This window comes from Furipterus horrens, unplaced genomic scaffold (genome assembly GCF_987537825.1).
Source record: "Furipterus horrens unplaced genomic scaffold, mFurHor1.1.pri manual_scaffold_3, whole genome shotgun sequence".
In the NCBI taxonomy this organism is placed as follows: domain Eukaryota; kingdom Metazoa; phylum Chordata; class Mammalia; order Chiroptera; family Furipteridae; genus Furipterus; species Furipterus horrens.
In genome coordinates, this window is record NW_028327173.1 from 201,173,712 (window position 1) to 201,186,639 (window position 12,928).

The 12,928-nt window shown below is 40.0% G+C and overlaps 1 protein-coding gene across 1 annotated transcript in view; it reads left to right on the forward strand.

Moving 5' to 3' along the window:
• Window positions 1-12,928, forward strand: part of TTC8 (tetratricopeptide repeat domain 8) — a 49,080-nt gene that overhangs the window by 258 nt on the left and 35,894 nt on the right. The gene's annotated exons all lie outside the window — the stretch shown is intronic.

Genomic DNA, 12,928 nt, shown 5'->3' on the forward strand with positions numbered 1-12,928 from the left:
GCGAGGCTGATCGTGAGGTCCGCTCAGACATCTGGAGGGAGACCCCTGGAGCCGTGGCCGGCCGGTGCCTGTCCGCTGCGTCCCCGAGTCCGGAGGGACCCACGATTTCTGTGCCATGACCGCGCCCTCCCCAAACTTTAGCAGCACCTTTACTTCCAGTGTCCCGGAAAGGAACACTTAAAGCCCTGACTTTTACCTTGTTGAGGAACTTGGATTATTTATACTCACATGGGAATGGGCCCTTAAGCTCGCTGCATGTGCGTTAATTTCTGAAACAAGTACATATAAACATTAAAATCTGTAACTTTTCATCTGTTGAAATAGCTGCCTTGTTTCTTTTGGATCAAATGTTTGATCCTTCCACTTCATCTTAAGACTTGTTATTTAAGGGTGAGGAGCCTTAGGTTTAGGGGCATGACTTCAGCTTGAGGCAAATAAGGCAAGTTAGAGGAATCTAGGAGGGGAAAAGACACATTTACTCTCAGGAGGGAGAGATGGGGGAGACATTTCTGCCTAAAAGAAGGAATGATGGCATTGATTGAAAGAGAGCTTGAATAAACTACAGTAATAGTTTAACTTCTCTTAAATAAAGTGCAATATTAACTAAGCGAGGGAAAAGGTCATACATCACCCATGTGAGTGTTAACAGGTCTGGTTGACAGGTAGTTCCTGGAAGAGGCAAATAGGAGAAGAAGGGAGAATTGGAGCAGGCCTGTGGCCGTTTGTCAGTGCTTCTAGCAAATGCAAATATAGTTCTTGTTTCCCAGGTTTTCCTCTAGTTAGAAAAAGAGAAAAATTGAGGGGAGTTGTACAGTGTAAGCAGAGGTATGAGTATGAACACTGTTACTAGGCTCTGCCTTAGGCCCCAGCAAATTGGTGGAGGGAAACCTAATGAGGTGAACATTTTGGCCTTCAGGTAGATAATACATCTACCCTAGGACAATCTATGTTAGTGGAAATGCTAAGCTAGGTTCTGTTTGCTATTTAATAGAATTATGTTTGTGTAGACAAGCATTTTTCCAAGTGTGTTTCTTGGGACAGTAATACCCGAGATGCTCTTCAAAAAACTTTTTTTTCCATGATCAAATAGGGGAATCGACAAAATATTGACCCATTTACATTTGTACCACAAAAATTAGTTACAGACCTATGATGTACCAGACATTGTTCAAGGCATGATGGTTTTCAAGAACTTTACATGCCGTGACCCTTTTTCCATTGAGTTAAAGTAGCTCCCATTCTGTGTTACAGAGAACACGGATCCCTGAACACAGAGCTGCTCAGTGAAAGTTTCCTCATTAAATGCATTTGGGAAATGTATGTTCCCTTCTTAGGGATTCAAGATTCATACTAAAGGTTCTAAGAAGTTGTAAAGAAAAGGAACTTAATTTTGCCTAATTATTATGAATCTAATAGTTCTGAAACTTATTTGACCACTGATTCCTGTTTTGGTATCTGGCAAGAGTCAAATATCTTTATTGTCATCATGCTAGGGAGATGTTGTCATGTTGGGAAATATTTATAGACAAAGCCATGGTGTTTTTATTAATGGTTAAGACCCTATAATCTTAATGACGTATAATCATAGTGACATTCAGTACTGCACCTATGACTTCAGATTCCGTTTGTGTCAGGCACTGTGATCAGGACTGTATATGTGTTCAATTTAATGACATTTTGTTGAGTGCTTACTACTTGCCAGATGAAAGTTCTATAAACTATGTATTTCTCTGCTTAGAATAACCTTGCAAAGTAGGTAACAAAAGTAATAGCTAACACTTACTGAGTATTTACTTTGTGTTAGCCCTGGTTCCTCTCATTTAATCCTCAGCTATTTTAGGAAGCTGCTCCTCTTTCCTCCATTTTACAGATTGAGCACACTGAGGCACAAGGTCGTTTGTCCAAAATCACAAAGCTGGTAAGGCCATCCCCTTTGTCTGTACTATCCTGCGTCGTTGGCAAAATACCAAACTTTTCAAAATTGTGTGTTTCTGAGCTTTTCTCAGTCTGTTTTCCCATCTGTTGTGCCTTTTTCAAGATTTTTGCTAAGTGGTGAAGAATTTTGACATATCTATGAACCTGATTGGATCAAAGGCTCTGAGAAGTCCTGAAAGAAGGGAATCTGCCCATCTTTTATTAAGCGAGTATTCTGAAACCGATTTGACCACTGGTTCCTTTTTGGGAGATGAAAGTACAAATATCTCCCTTGTTATACTGGGACATGTTATTGCTTTGGGAAATGCATAGGCAAAGCAGCAGTGTTTTTATTAATGGTTAAGAAAGGTCATAGAGGAGATGTTGAATTCTTTTCCTTTTACCTAGATGGAATAGGATAAACAAGTTAAGTACTTTGTTTAAAATTTTCCAAATTAGCAGCTAAACGAGATAAGAGATTGGATGTTTTTATTAGGCTTCCTATACAGCTCCCATTAAGCCTTACTGACCCTCATGCAAGATTAAAACTTGCCACAAGGTAAGTTTGGTGGAACTGTGGTTTTGATCATGAAAATGAAGAAGAAAAAAAGGACACAGATTCGATCTGAGAAATATTGCTATTGTCATTAGTTAACCATTAGACATGATTAAGATCATTATGACAATAGGTCTTATTAGGTCCTGGCCTCTTGCATTGGCCTATTTCTTGTGGCTCTGAAATATTAGTACTTCACAATTTAATATATAATTCATTTCTAGTACCACAGATTTTTTTTTAAATGTTATTCTTCATTACCATTTTATTGTCACAAGCAGGGGTTGATATGTTCAGCTCCTACAAATGGCAAAATAGGCCTAGGAGAATCTGTATCAGATCTAGGAAAAATGTATCATATTCTTTTCCTTTCTAATCCTTTTTACTTGTTTTGCTGAGGTAGTTTATTTAAGAGGAACTAGTTGCCAGAACAATGATTAGTGTTTCACCAGGAATGGACATTTAACTTGATGTTATCTTGCCAAACTGGGTTTTTGATACCTGGATAGGGCTGCTGAGAAGCTTACAGAGTTCATTCATGTTAGTTTTTCTTTGAGCCAATCTTTAAACACCATGCTTTTGCCCTGTATGCTTTTCTTAGTACCAGTTTAGGTAGTACTTTGAACCCAGTTGTTTCATTTTGGAAAGTTTCCCAGTCTGATTTTTCTTAATTAAAAAAAAATTCAATATTTATGTTAGAGTGCTGATGCAATCAATGAAGAGCTTTAGCAAGCTTAAGGAGGGTCCTTGAGTAAAAACTTGACAAGTCTGTATGGTAGGCGCAAAGTGTGGCACACAGGGGCAGCTGGGTGTTCGCTGAATGAGTGCACTGAATATAATAGCATGGTGGTTGATAATGGGGAAGGAATTGGTTGATAATGGGGAAGGAATCTTGAAGAAGTTGAATTCTCAACTGCTTTTCTCAGATGCAGAATGATGAGGAACAGAGAGCAGGGCCTGTGAGCATGAAGGGCATTAATGAAGGTTCTGATCAGTTAAGAATAGAGAGAAGGATGATTGCTTAATTTAGCATAGTTTCCCCGTTTGATTAAATACAGTAAGAATAGGCAATTCACAGAGAGGTGTTGTCTTTTTTCAAAGTGTTCTTTAAATCATGACTGAAGAAGTAGTTAAAATTTATAAGACATAAAAGGGAGAAGCGCAGAATGGTCCTCTGCACACCAATCTGACCTAGAGGGAAGGTTGCTTTTACGGCTCATGTCGGTCATCCTGATTAGTGGCTTAATCTAATTACTGTTCTTTGTGTTCCATATGTCAGATTCATGGCTTTAAACCCAGTCCTGATATTTTAGCTCCATTATAATTAAACAGGTCACAAAACAGAGGTTTTTCAGGCAGTGGAGATTTTTAATGACAATGGGGTCGATTTCTGATAGATTTCCAAATTTAAAGAATTTGTGATTCTGGAGGTGGGAGTATTAGCTGTATATCAGAATGGGGGTAATTCACACTCTCCTTCCCCACCTGCAATTTCTGCTTATAATTAGAGATGTGACAGAGAGGAAGGGGTTAAACTGTACATGGTTTGAAGGTGGAGGAAAGGCTGAGAGCCACTGGCTTAGATGAAAGATGGGGAACCAAGGCTCCCCATTGAGCTATCTGTTAGTAGTTGCTGAGATGAGGATCTGGTGATCCAAGCCAAAAAAACATCTTCCTGTATGATTATCTAGTTTATTTCCTCTTTGGGGCCATGGAGACCTAGCCATGCTTAACCTTTGGGTCTGTACCCTGTGAAGCAGTTCATTTTATGAATTATACAGATTACATTCCCACTTGGCTACTTGGTCTCTGAATCTCCCTAACCTTCTGAAATCCATTCATTTCTCTGTTCTCTTACATTTTTTTTCCTTCCTGTTATTGTTCAGTTCTGAATAATAAATGACTCAGAAGAGCAGATTCATTAGCCAGAGTGTGTGTTGGTGGCAATTAGGAAGTCGTATTCAAAATTATCCGGAGATTTAATTCCCTGAATTAATAGCAACAATCCAAGAGAAAGCCTTACCATGAGGAGGAAAGCGAGAAACGAACTGATGTAAATTAAAGTTGATGCTAATGAGTATTTGCTGGTTCTAGGCGGTGCCCCTCTGCTTTCCGTGACCTTCTGCTGGCGTTGAAGGAGATTCACGGGGAAGTTGTAATTTGATGTGCCATAACTGGGAGTTCCTTCTGAGCTCTGAAAAGGGAAGTAATAGTTTGGTGCTTTTCCATTAATTATGTAAGTGTTTATAGAGAAATTCTCTGTGATAACTCCTTGTTGAAGGTGCTACCACTTTATACTTCATTAACAATGATAGTATATATGAAAGAATTCTGAAAATTATTATTAACTTTTCTTAAAAGTGGAAGGTTTTATGTTATAAAGTAGGCACTATCACTCCAGTTTGAGAGGGGAACTAGGTAACGGAGGTTGCCTGACTCGTTCAAGGTCATGCTGCCAAGTGGCTCCCTGAGATCAAGCCCAGGTCTTCTGACTCTAGGGCTAGGCCTGGCGCTCTCTACTCAACTGTGTGGATATCCATGGAAATAATTTGCTAGACCAGTGAACCTACCTTGTGGTTCCTGATGTGGATGGATTAATTGAAATCACCTAGGTATCACTGAGAGAGATCCAAAGATGTAGGTTTCAATGATTTTTTAAAAAGTTTTGCTTTGTCTCTAAATTACAACATCCTGAATCTCTTCTGTCACAGTCCTGCTGCTGCTGCTGGACTTCCAGACCAGCCATCCCTGGCCTGGTCTCCCCACGCCCTACGGTAGTCTGCTTTCCAGCCTTGCTATGATCTCACATTCTCAGCAAAGTGCATTCTGTTGACCCAGATATTCTAGGTTCAGATGTTGTCTGTGCACCTTGACCTCAGAGTATTCTTAACTGTAAGATGGGGATGATAACATACCTACCTCGAAGGGTTGTTGGGAGGGTTAAGTTCATTAATACATGGTAAGTGACCAAAAATGTTAGCTGCTCTTGTCTCTATATAGTTAGAGATATTGACATGCAGGATCCTGTCATTTATGTTTTTCTGAAAGGATTGTTGGTAATCTGGAAAGCATCTGTGAGGACAGTGTCCAGTGAAATTGATGATGGAATGCTGTTGAATGTAGTTCATAGATCATTGGCACTCAGTCATTTCCAGAAAAATCTCTCTCCCTTTTCTCCGACTAGCTTCTCTCTCATGTGCTCTTTTCTCCCTTCCAAGTCATTTATCATTGGTCCGTAACTTAAGTGTAGAATTTAACATAATTGTATTGTTATTCGCTAGACTATGGGCTTTCCCGCATAGAGTGTTGTCAGCGCCTAGCAGGGCGCCAGGGATGCTGGGAGACCGTGTGGGGTTAGCGTGTTCTCTGCCTCCCTCTCCATTAGGCCCTGCGTCCTCTTCTGTTCATCCGACCTCACCTGCCTCTAATTCTCACCCTTGAGGCTTCTCGTGTTCCTCTCTCACCTCCTCATTTCACATCGTTTTCCTACATGCTTTTTTACATGTATGGTACATCATAAATGTGTCCCCGAGGGACAGGGGAGTGAGACGAGCGCGGACGCTTCGTCAGAGGACAGCGCTCCGGGGCTGAGCTGCTGTCAGTTCGGCCACTGCGGGGACCTTCCTGCTCTTCGCCGAGGAGTGCGCGTCTCCTTCAGCTGTTTTCTTTTCCATCTCAAGGGTGGTCTACAGTCACCTCCGCTAAATGTTTTTACCCCTCTCAATAAGGAACGCACCTTGTGTCTCTCCTACGCTTTCCCCTTCAGTCCTACCAACTCCTCTTCTGTCTCCAAGATGCACTGGCAGGAAACGCTCCGGCTTCTTTGTGTGACCTTGAGCGGATCACACGGCATCTCTGAGTTTGTTTTATTATCTGTAAAGTGGATCAGAACCCTCACCTGCCTCTCTCAGATGGTTAAGAGATTCAGATGAGATCACGGGTCATACAGACGCATATACAAACGCAGAGAAGGAAGAATAGAAGGGGTTACTTCTGTCTTTTCCTTTTCTGTATCAGTGCGTTCTTTCAGCATGGCCCAGGGGAAGTCTGCTGTTCCTGGATCATTCTTACACACAGTGGATGAAAACCTCCAGTTGCTCAGTGTTCTTAGTTGCTATTTTGTGTTAAATTCAGCTGATTTTAAATACTCTCAAGCATGGCCCCATACGGCCCTCACTTTCTAGCCTTGCTTAGCCTTTTTCTCTCGTGTTCCTCCATGTTCCATGCTGAAGACATTGCTTATCCTTGCATGGTGACCAGATGGTTTACACGTTGCTTGCACACATGGTCATTTTAAAAACAATATTTAGGGTATTCTTTTTGGATTTTAGAGCTGTAGAAAGCAAGGCAAGAGAAGTTTTTCTTCCTTATTTCTGTTTCTTAGTAGATTCCTCAATAAAACACACTCAAGGCATTCAACAGAGGCTGCTGACTGTAGACATGTAAGTGTAGATGTTTTATAAATAAGTTTGTTGTTAGTCTGGTTTTTTTTTAACCAGTAAAGTTTTATAATATTTAATTCGGACAGAAAAAAAAGAAACCCTGAGTTACCTGCACCTGGCACAAATAAATATATCACATAATCTATTTCTCAGAGTACATTATAGTCAGAATTAATTTCTTATCTTCAGCCACTAATCCCATTATATTTATGTGAAACAGAAGGTTTATAGCATGTAGATTTTCCTTCTCCCTAAATGATTAAAGTCTGAATGTTTTTAACTACCATCAACTTATTTTGAACATAAAGAAATGTTTCCTTGGTACAGTTGCCGAATTATTTTTAATTTGGGGGATACTGTGTCTCCATTAAATGAGCAGTTAAGATATCTTCTCTGTGTTCTAAATGAGGTTGGAGTAATTAGAATTTTCTGATCATAGAAAATTTAGTATTCTTAGAGTATATTAGTTTTACAGAACTCCTGAGGGCACATGTGGAGAAAAGGTTAATACTTTGATTTTTATTGAGTGAATTTGAGTTCACGTGCAAATACTTGGCTAGCCATTCGTCGGCAGCCGTCCGTCTCGAGAGACGATGGTGTAGCTTCTTAAGAGTCTATCTGCACCGCCGAGAATGGCTGTGCAGTCCGACTCGGGAGTGACATGGTAGTATCTGTCTCCTCCCGTGTTGAATCGACATCTTGCGATGACGCTGGAGTGTCCTCTCCAGTGAAGCTGAAGCTACAGAGCCTGGGCAGGGTGATATGGAGGGTCTGCTGTTGCCCATGCAGCAGACCCCCCCTCTCTTCGCAGCTGAAGGATCCAAGGGAAAGACGGAGTCAATACAGCTTGGCTTCAGGTGCGCCGCAGGAGTTGCCGGTGTTGACTACAACGTCAAACCGCCTTAGGGACTCCGGCTCCGGATTTTCTGTCGGGGTTTACTCCCTTAGCCTTTCCCCTGAAGAGGTATGCCGCAAGGCAGCGGAGGTTTTTTGGAGTCAGAGTTTTCCTTCTCTGATGTGCCCTGACTGGAAGATCGAACCAGCGACACTTAGCTCGCAGGCCGACGCTCAATCCACTGAGCTAAACCAGCCAGGGCTAGCCATTAAGACTTTGTATTTCTTAAAACTGTTTACTACCCTCTTAATGCTTCCCAGGAACCAGATCCTGAATTGCTAGTACCTCAGGTAAAGGTTTAGCTGCAACCTTTAGTTTAAAGAATACTTAATTACTATTGCTTATTGTTGCTATAGACTAGGAAATTTGCTGCATATCTACCTGTGGTGTTATAAAATTAGCCATATCTATTAGGCATCCTGTACCTTCTTAGATAAACTATTATATTTCTAGTACTTCCGTGTGTGATGGGTAGCCTTGTAGAACTCATACAAACTGTTCATTAAGCCTTGGCTCTTAAGTAGAAATAACCAGTGTTGACCAGAAGGATGGGAAAATAAAGGAGGCCAGGGGAAGCAGAAGCTTAGAAAGGGAGTAAGAAGTTAGCAGAGCCACGAGTGTCTGAAAAGACAGTGATGGATAGGACATGTCTTGATGAACAATAGCCTGACTCTGCTTCAGAAGGACTTGATTTTGGACAGATGTTCCTGTCACAAGTGGAGAAGAAAGGAAGGGACACTGGCCAGACAGCTACATCTACCAAATCAACTTGGTTACAAGTGGGAGCTGGTCAGAAGAGACCTGTTAACTGGATAGGACACAGTGCACGAGGAGGGAAGGAGGCCTGGCTAGGGGAGCGCCTGGCCAGTGAAGCTTTCGGTCCACGTGGGTTTCCAGTAAGTCTGGGAAGAAGGAGAAGGGAGGAAAGAGCTGTAAAGCAGAGAGTTTAAATATTGCCAGGTGTTGGCCCTGCCAAGTGAAAGAGAATTTTAAGTGGTTTTTTAGGTAAATAGTGATTTGAACCTTACATAGGGTTCATCTGAATAATCATCAAACCTTTTAGAAGAAAGCAATGTACGGAGTATTCTTATAAAGTTGAGTAGTATTAAGCCAACACCATAAATAGGTTAAAATGCAGTACTCTGTTCTTGCAAAGTATGCCATTTGTCTTTGGAATGTTTATAACCATGATTTTCAAATTGATAGATGGTGTAAAACTTTTTTTTTTGCATAATATGTATAAGTCATTTAAGAAGGACCGAAAATGTAAATATAGTAAGTAATGTGCTTTTTGTTTTCAGTAATTTTGGAATATTTTGATTAAAATTAAATTAAACATCAATTATTTGCATTCTTTGTATGGTTTTAAAACTGTAAATGGCATTTAAAAGTTTCGGGCTAGCACAGGGACTTCATGCAAGATCTGTACTTACTATTACTTTGCTGTTGTATTGTCAGATAGTTAAAGGAATAAAAAGGGACAAGGTTGACTGGATTCTTTTGAGCTCACTATTTATATTTTTTTGCCTTCTTTTGAACATTTTTACAACTTCAAAATAAATGAGACTTTACAGTAATAATTAAATATTTTGTACCTATTTTCATTTTCATAAACTAGGCAGTGTCAAAGGTTACTGATTCTTATGATGTCAAAATCAGGTTAGACTGTTCTTTGGGTTTTATTCTAATAATAACCTTGCAAAATTATTTCTTACATGCTTTTAACTACATACTGGCCTTACATTCTGTGTGAAGAGGAACAGAACCATTTAAACATGTTTCCCTTATTCAGCACAATTTTTATCTTTTCATATGTTTATTTGTGTAACTAAAATTGGATTAACCTTACAGAAGGTAGAACAAGTCAGTATTTTCCTGATGCTAGCCAGCAGATATTTGCCTCCACACTAACTCAGTGGATGAATGAGATGGGATTATATTTCACAGATAAAAAAGAAAATAATTCATGTGATGATCCCTCATTTAGATTGGGAGAATTTATGCTTTTTTTCTTTAAAAAGTAGTTCCTAAGCATCTATTATTTTTGTGGACTTCATAGTACTTCCAGTACATAAGTATTCAAATTATTTACCCAAATTGCATGACCCTGTCATTTTTCAACAAGTTAAACATATTTGATAAGCTAATTTATATTTTTCTTCAGATTTAAGGGGTAGTTTGGGATCACAGTTTGTGCTTTATTATGCCTTTTGTTTTAATCACTGATTAGTTTTGAACCTTTAAAAACAAGTTTAAATGGGCAGAGGATTTTAGAGCTATAAAACATACTTGGCTTTTTACCAAAATAAAATTTTTAATTTTTTAAAAGCCAAAGCCCCATCTGCTGTTTTTTATTAAAATCTCAAGAATTGTTCACATTGCCAAGAGCAGTTCTTTGAATACAATCTGATCTTTAATCCAGCAATGATATGTGATTTTCAAGGTCATTTTTTGCTAGGATAGAAGGAAAGTCAGGAAGATTAATATTCTCAAATGCTGATGAAATTTAAAATTTAATAATGGTTTATGTAGGTTTCTTTACAGAGCTTTAAATATCAAAAATTCACATCATTTCTACTTTTTAAAAATTAGATTTTAGAAACTGAAACAAATATAGCTCTATTTAGCTTTTTGAAAATATGAATTCTTACAGAATAAAATTTAAAAGAATGTTCTTATTTGGTTTCTGAAGTATTTATTCATTTGGTGAGGGAGGGAATAGTGGATTTACTTCCCTATGTTTGCTTAGCCTAATATAAAAAATTATATTAATTTAGGCACCTCCTTAATATTTGAGAGGTTAGCAGGAAGAGAGATGTCAAGAAGCATGATGGACTGGACCCTGAGATAAAGTCTGAACATGAAACTAATTTAAAAATACGTGCATGGATAATTACTACCCAACTATATAAATGATACCATAGTAGTAAAAACTTGGCTTTTAGAAAGTTAGCGAGGACTCCAAATCATAGTTTTGAAGCTTTACTATTAGCTCCTCATCATCAGGATAGAAATTCATACTCCTCACTGCAGCAGACAGGATCCACCATCTCATCTGCTCCTGCCTTTTTATCCAGTGTCTTCTCTGCTGCCTCGGCAGAACCTGACTCTTCAACTACATCCACTCTCTTGGAGCTGCCAAACTAGCCAGCTCCGGTCCTGTTATTCACTTTGCCTGGCTCGGGCTCTTCTCTGCTCTTCCCTCTACCCCAGGGCAGCTGGGTGCCTTTCTCCTCCTGGAGCTCCGGAGTTTTGCTATTACACTTTCCCCGTAACACTGAAATTCTCATGAGCTGAAACTAGGACTGAGGCTTGCTTATCTCTGCTCCCAGGACCTGGCAAGTAGTAGGTGCTCCTGAGTTAAACATGGGCATGCCCCTGGCTGCTATGGCTCAGTGGATTGAGCGTTGACCTGCAAGCCAAGTGTCACTGGTTTGATTCCCAGTCAGGGCACATGACTAAGTTTCACGTCAGGTCCCCAGTTGGGAGTGCAAGTGAGAGGCAACCACACAGTGATGTTTCTCTCCCTGTCTCTTTTCCTCTCTCTCTAAAAAACAAAACAAATAAGTTGTTAAAAAAACAACAACATGGGAACAGTCCAGTGGAACCAGCGAAGCCCACTTCCTGCTCACTGTTCCATCAGAAAATGCCGCAGGCCTTCTTCCCACCCACCAGAGGGTGCGGAGCAAAGAATGCCCTTCTGTAAAACTCGTGCCACCGCAGACGTGCAGGGCAGTGTGGACCGTGGGGACTTAAATCAGGAGTACTTTGAAGTTGCATTAAACCGTTAGTCTAAGCCAGTGATTACTTTCCCTGACCCCTGAGGATAGTTGTGTAGATCTGGCAACTTTCCTGGTGTTTTATGAGTGAAAACTTCGGGTCGTTTCTACTCTTTGGTGGCTCCCACAGTTTGATGTAGTTCCAAATGAAATTGATTATGTTTACAAACAAATTAGTTTTTTGAGTTCATATTCTGCTCATTTAATTGTATTAAATTTACACATAACATTTGAAACATTTTATTCTAATTTATGTGATAAGAGTCCAGTAAACCTCAACCAGAAAGCTATAAGCCAAAAAAGAAAAAAAACAAAAATGAAAAACCCTATCATCTAATAAATGTAATTTCACCTTAGGAACCTAAATATATTGTGAAGATAGTCTTCTTTATTCCCATTCCAATTACTTCAGCCCGCAAAGAGATCTCTACTTTCTAATTCCTGTAAAACTGTCTTCCACACCACACACTTGCAGTGCTTTGCTTTGCCATGTGTTCGAGGAGGTGGTGTGTTCAGGGAAATTGGGAGCCATGTTTCAATCTCGTGTTTCCTTGGTAGAACCTAGGCCATTGCTGTATTGAGGAGGACTGACTGAAGGCATCTTGGGTTCTTCATGTGAGGACTTTCTGGACCTCTCTTAGCTCCCACGTGTTCCTCTCTCTGGCCCTTAGCGCTCACTCTGCAGGCTTCACAGGCGGATCCCCAGTATGGCCAACTCCCACCCCACTCCAAGCTTCCCTTGCTGCTACTTTCTCTAGACCATAGAGTTAGTCCTATGCTGCTGCTTCAAAGCCTGCCTTCTCCCCAAGTTGTCCGTAGGAGACCGTGCTTTATTCTCTACTTCTATTCTGTAGTGAAGCCGAAAGGTAAACATTTCCGATAAAGCAGTTTTACATGTTTAACAGGGTATTTATTTGTGTACACTTTTACACCTAATTTCTCAAGGTAAAAAACCAAAGCTAATAAGATATATTCTAGATTCCTTAATTATGCAACCCCCTCACCCCTCCGGCCACCCCTTGTGGTAGGTTTTCTACTGGCTAGATCACAAAGCATCCAAGATTGTGTTGATTAGTTATGGGGAATAGAGAGAAATTGATCTTAGTTATTTCAACATTTTGGAATACCTGTTGTGTACAAAACATAGCATAGCTGTTATGGAAAATTAAATTGTGAACAAGGTAAATAAAGCTTGTGTTCTAGGGAAAAAAGGGCTAACCTGCGCCCAAATAATCATCGTGTTTGTCGAATATGGTCAGTACATAAGAGTAGAAGTATAATGAGAACCCTCCGTGAGACAGACAAGAGGGAAGTAGGTTTAGAGTTGAACTATCAGGGAAGT